Here is a 10,510-nt window from a genome sequence, read left to right as displayed (position 1 = left end):
AGCCATATTATCTTTGCTACCTAGTCTTTGCACTGACCCTTGAAAGGCCTTTCCACTTCATATATTGCACGAGATACCAATGTCTTGAACATCTTGAACATCTTGGTTTCCAATTCAGATTGGTGGGAAAGGCAAACCGGGTGGTAGGGGAAAGATAGAAAGACTGGTGAGATTCTTGAGCCTCTGCTTCCCTGCATGTATGCTACAATTCAAATCCATCATCTAAAGCATACAGTGAATGCAGCTCTGGCTCTTACATTTCATTTCCGCGTGCCCCCTCCTCAATTATGTCACCATGTTGGATTGGATCACAGGGTCAATGTCCATGTGTGGCTTCTTTGCTGCCTCCAGGGTATTTATGGCTAAAATCCTACATGGGAGACAGGTGACTGACAAAAGTTGGAAGATAGATATATCCTTAAATGTTAGCAGCTTTTTTCTGTTACTATCATGGCTGGCCGTGGACTTCCAGCAGCATAGAAGCTGATTCCAGCCTTGAGGATGGTTGATCAGGGCTCAGTTAAAGATTAAGGGAGAAAAAAGGTGAGTGGAGAATCTGTCAAGTTATCTTGTGAAAACTTCATTGACTTAGCTTGGGCTTAATCAGACCTGTTTACCCTGACAATTTTTCTGCCTTGGTCGTACAGCCAAATAGGGACTTACAATTTTTTGTAAGTAAGATTAGACCATGAAGCAGAGTGAGAATCCGAAAGTGCCATGTAAAGCCTCCCGGTGCTTCAGCAGTCTTTCTGACTGTAAAGCCTGTCCTTATATTCTTGCTACAAATGCAAAACTGAAGTGTTGTCTTCAGATGTTAATATGGGCTGCAAGGACAGCTTGACTAAACAAAAGGCACGGGTTTCTCATGTGTTGCCTTCCCATGGAGTAGGGCTGTGTAATTAGACAGGCAATTCTTAGCTAACTTAGGGTTAAAAATAAGCAAAATCAGGCCTAGTTCTCATTGAAGTAGCAAAGACTAGGCTGCATCATTTTGGATTGCAGGAATGACTGGATATTCCTTCATATTTCAAAAACATCTCTATATATAGAAAACATGTATGTCAGAAAGGTAAGCTAGAAAGAACCCTTCTTGACATCTAGTTTTCTACATAGAAGCCGTTTTTGTATGGAGGCACATTCAGATATATATGCTCAGAGTTACCAACTCAGGTTTTCCTGAAGATGGTTTGTTTATAGTTTTGTCTTTCTCCCTGAAACTCAAGGTGGATTACACAGTGTAAGTCAATATAATCAACAACTGAGACATTCAGTAAACAATACAACAGGATAAGAATAGCAGACATTTGAAAAACAAACATAAATCGTTTGAAAACAGAGCTGAAAACAATGCTGAAATGAAACGTAGGCAATTTGAAATGACATATTAAATGACATGGAAACTACCCTGTAAGAACATACTTAGCAACAAAACAGTCCCTATCCCTTTTCCAACTGATCTCTCTGAGCCATTTCCTTACAGCATGCTTCTCCGAGCTTGTGATAAGCTGCTGTAGTCTAGTGGTTAAGCGCTAGTTCGACTCCCACGACTGCCATGAGCTCAGTAGGTGGCCTTGCGCAAGTCACTCCTCTCAGCCTCATCTCCCCATCTGTAATGTGGGGATACCAACACTGACTATGTTCACTGCTCTGAGTGGGGCACTAATCTGTGTTATAATAATGGAGCTGTAGCTTTCTGCACCAATTGGAGTCTCTGAGCTGACTGAGCGGAAAGCTATGTAGATTGCCTTACAGTAGTCCAGTCTCATTGTTACTGGTGTGTGGAGCTGGGTGGCTAGATCAGCTGTGTCAAGGTAGGGAGTCGTCTTCTAGGCTAGACTGAGTTGGAAGAAGGCCTTTTTGCAGCTGCATTGACTTACTTCTCTAGCAGCAATGCTGGGTCTACTATAACCCAGGCTCTTGACCAAGTCTGCAAGGGTCATCTGAACTCCATCGAAAGTGTGGAACACCATGTCCTTCAAGCTCTCCACCTTCCCAGCCAGCATCACTTCCATCTTGTCTGGGTTCAGTTTCAGTTTGTTCATTTTCAGCCATTTGACCACAGCTGTCAAGCAATACTTGAGACCTTTACTGCATCACCAGGGGATTTGGATAGAGAGATACAGAGCTGGATGTCATTTGCATATTGATGAAGTCCAATTAATGACATCCAGTTTCATAGCTACAGATGATTTCTCCTGAAGCCTTTACACAGAAGTTGAATAAAATGGGGAGTATGGAACCCTGCAAGACCATTCCCGTACTGGAGACAGCTGGTCTCCCACAGCAACCCTTTGGGTCTGTTCCATGAGGAACGATTTGAACCACTCCCAGGCATGCCCAGATGCCTCAACAGGATGACGTGGTCTGCAGGTACACCCAGGAGGAGCAACAAAGGTGATTTTGAGTTTTTTTGTGGGATGGTGCCTGGGGAGGCGAGTTTCGGGAGGGAGCTCATCAGGAATATGATGCCGCAGAGTCTACCCTCTTTTTAAAAATTTTAATTTTCTAAATTTTCCAAAATACAAATACATAAATAAAAACAACTGTTTTGGTAGAGATACATAAGTGCAAATATAAATGTATGGAAACACATAGATAATGGAATACAAGTTAACAGATAGCGATAATTTTAAGGCTACCTGGAATCATTTTTTCATCTTTATATATATATATATATAAGGTCAAGGAAAGGAAACCATTTTTCAAAGAATTTAGATTGAAATTTCTGATTTAAAACTAGACACACACAATCCAGTATTTTGTCCGTAACTAAGTATTCCCATATCTTGTTAATCCAAAATTGTAGTCTACCCTCTTAAGCTGCCATTTTCTCCAGAACTGATCCCTGCAGACCTGTAATTGGTTGTAATTCTGAGCGAATTCCAGGCCCTGCATTGAGGCGGGCAACCCTGTATGTGCCTATACCTTCTGAAGTGATGCAGCTCAATAAAGACTAGGTCTCAGCAATGGGTTGACAGAGTGGGCTTTTGCAAGCTGAGGAGTCCAGGGTCAGAGCATTATGTCAGATGATCCTTGCTGTGATTCAGAGCTTCACCTAAATGCAACACAGCCTTTAGTTCTGACCCATATTCCCAACCTGTCCTTCACCAACATCACTGCAGAGCTAGAAGGGGGAGACATTGCTAGCCTAAAATGCTTGTAAAAGCTGTTGACATTATCTGGAAAAAAATGTGTGTGAGAGTGTTTGTGTGTGTGTGTGACATGCTGCCTGCAATCCTCTTATGTAACTAGGTTAGATTAAATGGTCTCTGCTGCATGCAGTTCTGGTCACCTTGCAGATTGGTGCTGTGGCATGGCATCACCAGCCATAAGCTGTAAGTGGGCCCTTAAGAGAGTACTGGAAATGGGGCCTTGTACCTTAATCAAATCTGAAGGAGTATACATGGTAATGGTCTGTGCTGGCTTTGCTACTGGCTTGTTGTTTAAAAAAGCACTACTTAAAGCTAGATGAAATTTGTCCTCAAATTCTTTATTGTGCCTCTCTCAGCTTTTAATGCTGCCACTGGCAAGGATGCAGGGTTTTTAAGGCATTGTCACAGGAGAGTATCCTTGTGGGGTTCTGGAGCTGTATGAGATTTGTATTAATGCCAGTCACGATACCATCACCAGTTATGTGTTATCAGAACAGTAACTCTGCAGTGTCATAGTAGCGGAGGGAAGTATTGCTGGAGTTTCACCTGGCATAGAATTCGCATCAGCATCCTTTGCTGGCTGAAAGCATCGTGGGATTATGAGTTCATCAACCCTCCAGGTTCTTAACTTAAGGCTGCAGTATCTCCTTTCCTTAAATGGCATGGGAATGGGAATGAGTGTGTGTTTACAGTGCAGGTATGTGCCTGAGTGTGTGTGCAAACACACTCCCTGTTCTTCGAGGGCACTAGAAAATTGGATATAGGGTAGAAAACATCAAATGTTTGTGTTTTTATGATGGTACAATACAGGGCAGCCCACCACACAAACTTGGTTGTTTCTTCTGCTAATAATCCAAGGTGCCCACTCGGAAACAAATCATGTGGAAGTATTAGCATTGAGGATCCAATCCAGAAGAACACAAGAGTCTTTAGTAAAGAGTATTTCCAACTTGTACTGTTTAAAAAATGGGGAAGCTGTAACTTTAACAGACAATATGTTTGGGTTAATTTGTTTTTTCTATAAAGGGGGGGGGAGTGAACCAACACAAGCCATCTGAGCCTCATCCAAATTCCATCGTGTGTGCATATATATAAATTGATATAAAGGCCTATTAACATAAATAAAACTCTCTTGTAAACAATGCATGATTACTAGCCAGTTATGTAAATAGCAGCATGCAAAAAGCAGAACCCCTGTACACCATGTGTGTCATTTGCCCATTTTCTAGAATACAGTCAGGCTACAGAGGTATTTTTAAAATGTAGTGTGAATGACTTTATTTTACCTAATGTGATAGAAAGGGGAAACTGTTTAAAAAAAATCAAGGGAGAAAGAGTGGTCGTAACAATGTATGTTTATTTTCAATAAAAAAGTAATAATTTTTTAAATAAAAAACAAGAAAGCATGCCTGATCCATTTTAAAAATACTCATTTAAGGGGGGGGGGAATACAACACCAACAATATGGCGGTGAATTTCATCAGTGTCTTGTAATACATATTTGCAACACTGTATCTTGTTGCATTTTACCATGCCCAGGTAGCAGCAACATTGCAGCTTCAATGTCCTGTGTCGTGTTGAAGCATTTCACCGTTGAAGCAAATTTAGAAGCCATATTAGATCACAAGCTGGCAGGCCCCTGAAACTGGGATGGGCTGCCAGGTGATCCTGAGTCTTTCTCCTCTTCCTTGCTAATGTCTTCCTGTCTCTGTCTCTCTTGTAGTCCCTGTCTTATGTTATGGGGGGGGGCTGTGGGTGGCAGAGAGGCTCAGGTCCTACTTTGGGCTGGACCTCCAAGGCCCTTTCAAACCTGCCTGCAAAAGTCCTTTGTTCTGAATCCATTGCTTATTCTTGAGGAAGATAATGATGTGCCCTGGCTAACATTGAAAGCAGCTTCTCACCCTGCATTTTATGGTGGGTTAAAGAACATGAGATGCATAGGCATCATTGGTGCTTGGGGCTCTGTTTTTCCCCCTCGAAGGCTTGGGATGAGGGATTCAGGACTCTCCGTTGTATGTTGAAGGCTCCTGGTGCATCACAGCTGGTTTGTCTGCAGTGACTCTTGCTTTCTGTTGATAGGAGAGGCTTATATGCCTCATGTGGTTGGAAGGGGGGGGGATGCGCTGTAGAGTATTGTGCCTACTTGTATCAAAGGGGCACTTCTAATTGCAGATCATCTTGGGATACTATTGGGATCAGATAATCTAGCACAACATTCACTGCTAGCAGAGAAGGGAGATAAAGGACTTCTCCCTTACCTTTTAGTAAGTCATGCTATGTGAGACAGAAAGTACTAAGGAATTATGGCCCCCAGCCTGAATGAGTAAAGATAGTGTCTCAAGAGAATGGTGTAGTGAGGGAGTTCAACAAAAAGCACAGTGCTAATTGAGCTTTCCTGCAGCTCTGCACTGCGGGAGCCACAGAAAGGGAAATTAAACAGGAGCTTGTGGGGGGGGGGGCAGGGATAGGGTAACAATCCAGGGGACAGGAACAGCTGCCATCCGTTCCTAACTTTAGGAAAGGCTCTGCTGCACTATGGCTAAAATCAGGTTGCCAACATACCCTTTAAAAAGTTGGCCTGCTCTTGTGCCTTTAAGAGTCGTTTGATGTGCAGAAATCAACAGATGAAGTTTTCCCTTTCATACAAGATAGTCAGCTGTCTAATGTCTGCCTATGGAGCTGCTATCAAAGCACAGCCAGTGGAGCCGGTTCAAAAGTTGGCCGCCCTACCGCAAAAGGAGCATGTACATAGAATGGAGCCTTGGACAAGGCTGACCCACTTGGCACACACACGTTGCTTTATAAGGAGCTGGGTAATGGCTTCAGAAACTGACGTGCAGTGACAGGGTAGAGCCTCCTCTCTCCCGCACACAACCCCCTCAGGTTGACTCCCGTTTCATCACTTCTGAGTTTACTCCCTTCGTAGCCCTGTTCCCTCTCTCCCAGCGTGTTGTGTGAGCTCTGCAACAGTAACCTCCACTCCACCTTTGCCTGCGGGAAGCTGCTTTTGATGGCCCTTGCCCTGCCCTCATGTGGAGTCTGTTTCTGTCTCTATTGTTCAATGGTTATTTTGTAAATTATATGCGTCTCCTTATTAAAGAAATTAGCTGAAAGAGCCAGCTGTTTTTTGTGTGACTGTTATTGACTTATTCTTGTCTTCTTTATGGCACCCACTAAGATTATAGTAACCAGATGGTAAGGAGGACAGGGCCCCAGTTCAAAGGACAGGTTTCACAGGTATTGCTAGCTGTAGTGAGTGTGGGGGGAAAGCACCCTCTACTGCATACCCCTCCCAATTCAAACAAGTATTTTTTTTCTTTCTTTCTTGTCTACAGCATTTCCCACTGAATCCCAGGCAGACTACTTGGGCTCTCACTCCTGAGCTTTCTGACCATGCTGCTGCAATTTTTAAAGTTTTTGCATGTAATCAGTTGAAGCATAAAGAGCCCGTTTCAGCAAGCTGTCCTCTTCCCTTCTCTGTTGGTGAACAGAGAAGCTCACACAGGGCAAACTGGAGTGGTCTTTGGACCTATACACTGCAATTTCCCCATTTAAAAAAATGGTAGGGAAATACCTAGAAAATTGGATGTTGTAAGCAGAAATGCATTGATATCTTGGCCCTAATAGGAAATACTGAAAATATTTGCCACTATTTTTTTAAGCTCCTGTTTGGAGCAGCCATCAGCCTACTAGTATTAGATAAACTGGGTTCATTCAGCATTTTCAAGGTGATACCAGGTGCTTTCATGCCACATCATCTTCACATTCAAGATCAGGAGTCATTAACCTTTCATCATTAAAGAGCCAAAGTATGCTAAAATTCAGAGCAAGAGACCAAAGAGCCTGCCTAAGAAAACCAACTCATGTAGCTGAAGCTATATACTATTAACATGTTGGTTAATAATCCATAAAGCTTCTGCAGCCCAAACACTGTGTATCCTTTATGAGGAAGAAGTGCACATGAAGTCTCACAATAATAAATATATACAGGAGCAACCAGCACAATTACTTCAGTACACTGGCAGAAATGTGTGTATATTTCGCACCAGGATCCCTGGCAACTGTTACTTACTTTTCTGTAAAGCACTGATAAAAAGTCATTTTTGTCCAATGCAAACCTTTGCATGCTGCTTCCTTCCCTTCCTTTATTCTACCATCTCACCTATCCCTCCAGTAGATCTTGATTTAAACATTTCATTTTCATTTTAAAATAGATGCATTTGCTCCCACACTGAGCCACATTAGGCTCTGGAGCCATAAGTTATAGACCCCTGATGCAGCAGCAACCTTTATTGGCATTACTAGACCCCTGATTGAGGTATGAGAATCATGATATAGTGGTTAAGAGTGGCAGGACCTCACAGGGTGGTTGTTGTGGAGATAATAACAACATACTTTGTAAACTGCTCTGAGTGAGCATTAAGTTGTCCTGAAGGGCAGTAGATAAATCGATGATAGCAACAGCCACTGAGGGCATTTGAATTCAGATTTTTCTGCAAACCCTAGGCGTTTTTCAGGTATGTAGGAAGATGTCTTGTCCATTCATGTTCCACTCTCCAGATTTAAGTATCCATAGATTAGGGCCACTTGGCTATTAGCAGGTAGGACTCTGATGCAGTACAGTCCAGAATTATACCAGCTGAGTCTACCACATCATTCTGCGCAATATACAATGCAGCTCTCACATAGGATGCTGTATTATTATTGTGCAATAAAAAGGTGTAAAATTGCATAGTGTTCGAGAGAATAAACTGAGTCAGCAAGTTCCTGGTTCAAATCTCACTGTGAACTTAGTGGGTAGGTAGGTGACTTTCCCAGACATTATAATAGCCTAAAGTAAAGGGTTCTTGAGTGAATGGAGAAAAGCACTTGTATATACATGTTAAATATTATAAATACCCGTCACATGTCTCCTTAGGAAACCAGGTGATCATTTTAGTGTATTGGACCCTACAGAACATACATGAGGGTGCTCAGCCTGGGCTGATTTCTTGCCAGTCTGTGTACCTTCTGTAATACTGTCATGAGTTATGCAGTGAGGACAAGATGACTTGTCAAGGTAGCCACTCTCCAGGTGTGTGTAATGAACTAGTTAGTGATTAAATGACAAAAACCAGATTCCATTTCCCAAAGCCTTATCAGTACCAAAATACCATACTCATTAAGGGCTTAATGAATGCCAGGGAGCATCTAGATGATAAACAAAACTTGGCCTTCAATCTTCATGTCGTGGGCAAGTCTGAAGGCTTCCTGGCTTGTTCTCACAAACCTTGGCTTGTGCATGATTGGAACAAGCTAGGAAGTCTTCAAACTTGCCTGCAGCCTGAAGACTTCCTGAAAGTAAGGTGAAGAGACAAACTGTAGTTTATTTTCTTGCCTATACACACCACAATGAAACGGTGGGTTCAAATCCTAGTTTAGAATCTTAGTTTATAAGAAAGAGAACATGACTTGTTTTGTTCAGTTTGGACATGGCTACGAATTGCAATTTGCTCGAAATCTCGAATTTTCATGTAACATACAAGGGGAGGACCTATAGAAGCACAAACATTTTATAGGAACATGGAATGTGAGAAGTATGAAGCCAGGTAAGCTAGAAATCATAAAATGAGAAATGGAACATTTAGACATTGCAATCCTGGGTGTGAGTGAACTAATGTAGACTGGATTGGGACATTTTCAGTCAGTGTTTTACTGTGGAAAGAAACAGTGTTGCTCTAATAAGTGATGTGAGATGTAGCACAAGCAGTCAAGAGCTATAACATGAAGTCTGACTGATTAATATACATCAGACTTCACGGGAGGCCTATTATCATTGCCATTTGTGAAACCAGCTAGTTGTTCATTGCTAGCACATGCTTCAGTCTACCAAATAGACAATTGTGTATATGGAAATCACTGGGTAGCCAATACAAGAACCAAATAGATTACATAATGGGAAGCAGAAGGTGGAGAAGTTCTATTCTCTCTGCTAAAACAAGACCAGGAGCTGATTGTGATACAGACCATGATTTGTTAATATCAAAAATTAAACTAAAGCTGAAGAGAAACTCTAAAGGAATCATAGTATCCAAAATACAATCTAAATAACATTCCTGAAGAATTTAAAGACTATGTAAAGAACAGACTTGCATTACTAAGTATAACTGATTGAGATCCAGAGGAACTATGGGCTGAAACCAGAGATAAATGTAGCTTTTCACCAAAATGCACACAAAAGAAATCCATTATAATAACCAGTGCAAAGAAATAAAAGAAGACAACAAAAAGAGGGAAAACAAGAGATATGTTCCACAAGATCCAGGAAATCAAAGGGACATTCAAATGGCTAGAGATTCTGAAAGATCAACATGGAAATACAGTATCTGATCAGGACAAAGTAAAGGCAAAATGGAAACAATACACTGAAGAATTATATAGAAGAGATGGAAGAATAACATTTCCTCAAAGAAGAATGTTTTGAAGAAGTACCTGAAAGTGAAGCGAAAGCTGCACTCAAAGCAATTGGGAGAAACAAATCACTGGGAGTAGATGGAATACCAATAGAGCTATTTCAAGCCATGGAAACTGAATTAATCAAACTCTGAACAAGAATATGTGAAAAAATATGGAAAACAAACCAATGGCTTACAGACTGGAAATGCTCAGTCTATATTCCATTTTCAAAAAAAGAGGATGGCAAAGAGTTAGCTAATATTTGCATTAATCTCCCACGCAAGCACAGGAATGCTTAAAATTCCACTGCAAAAACTCTTACCATACACAGAATGAGAAATGCCAGATGTGCAAGCTGGATTCAGAAAAGGAAGTGGCACTAGAGATCACATGGCAAATTTATGATGGCTAATGGAGCATACCAGGGAATTTCAGAAGAAAATCAGTCTGTGCTTTATCAATTACAACAAAGCTTTTGACTGTGTGGATCATGAGAAGCTACAGATGGAGTTAAAAGAAATGGGTGCACCACAACTTCTGATGCACAACCTGTACTCTGGAAAAGAGGCTACTGTTAGGACAGAATATTGGGAAACATAATGTTTTCCAATTGGCAAAGGTGTCAGACAAGGAGGTATATTATCTCCTTATCTGTTCAATCTATGTGCAGAACATATCACAAAGAAAGATGGATTAGATTTAGAAGATGGAGTGAAAATTGGTAGAAGGAACATTAACAATTTGAGATATGCAGATTATACCACATTACTGACAGAAGATAGTAAAGACAGGAAGGCTACTGAAGTAGGTTAAAGATGAAAGTACCAAAGCAGGATTACAGGTGAACATCAAGAAGTCAAAAGTAATGACTACTGGGGTATTATACCATTTTAAATTTGACAATGAAATTGAATTTGTTCAAG

Source organism: Eublepharis macularius, chromosome 5, assembly GCF_028583425.1.
Source record: "Eublepharis macularius isolate TG4126 chromosome 5, MPM_Emac_v1.0, whole genome shotgun sequence".
Classification (NCBI taxonomy): Eukaryota; Metazoa; Chordata; class Lepidosauria; order Squamata; family Eublepharidae; genus Eublepharis; species Eublepharis macularius.
Note: the sequence above shows the minus strand (reverse complement) of the source record.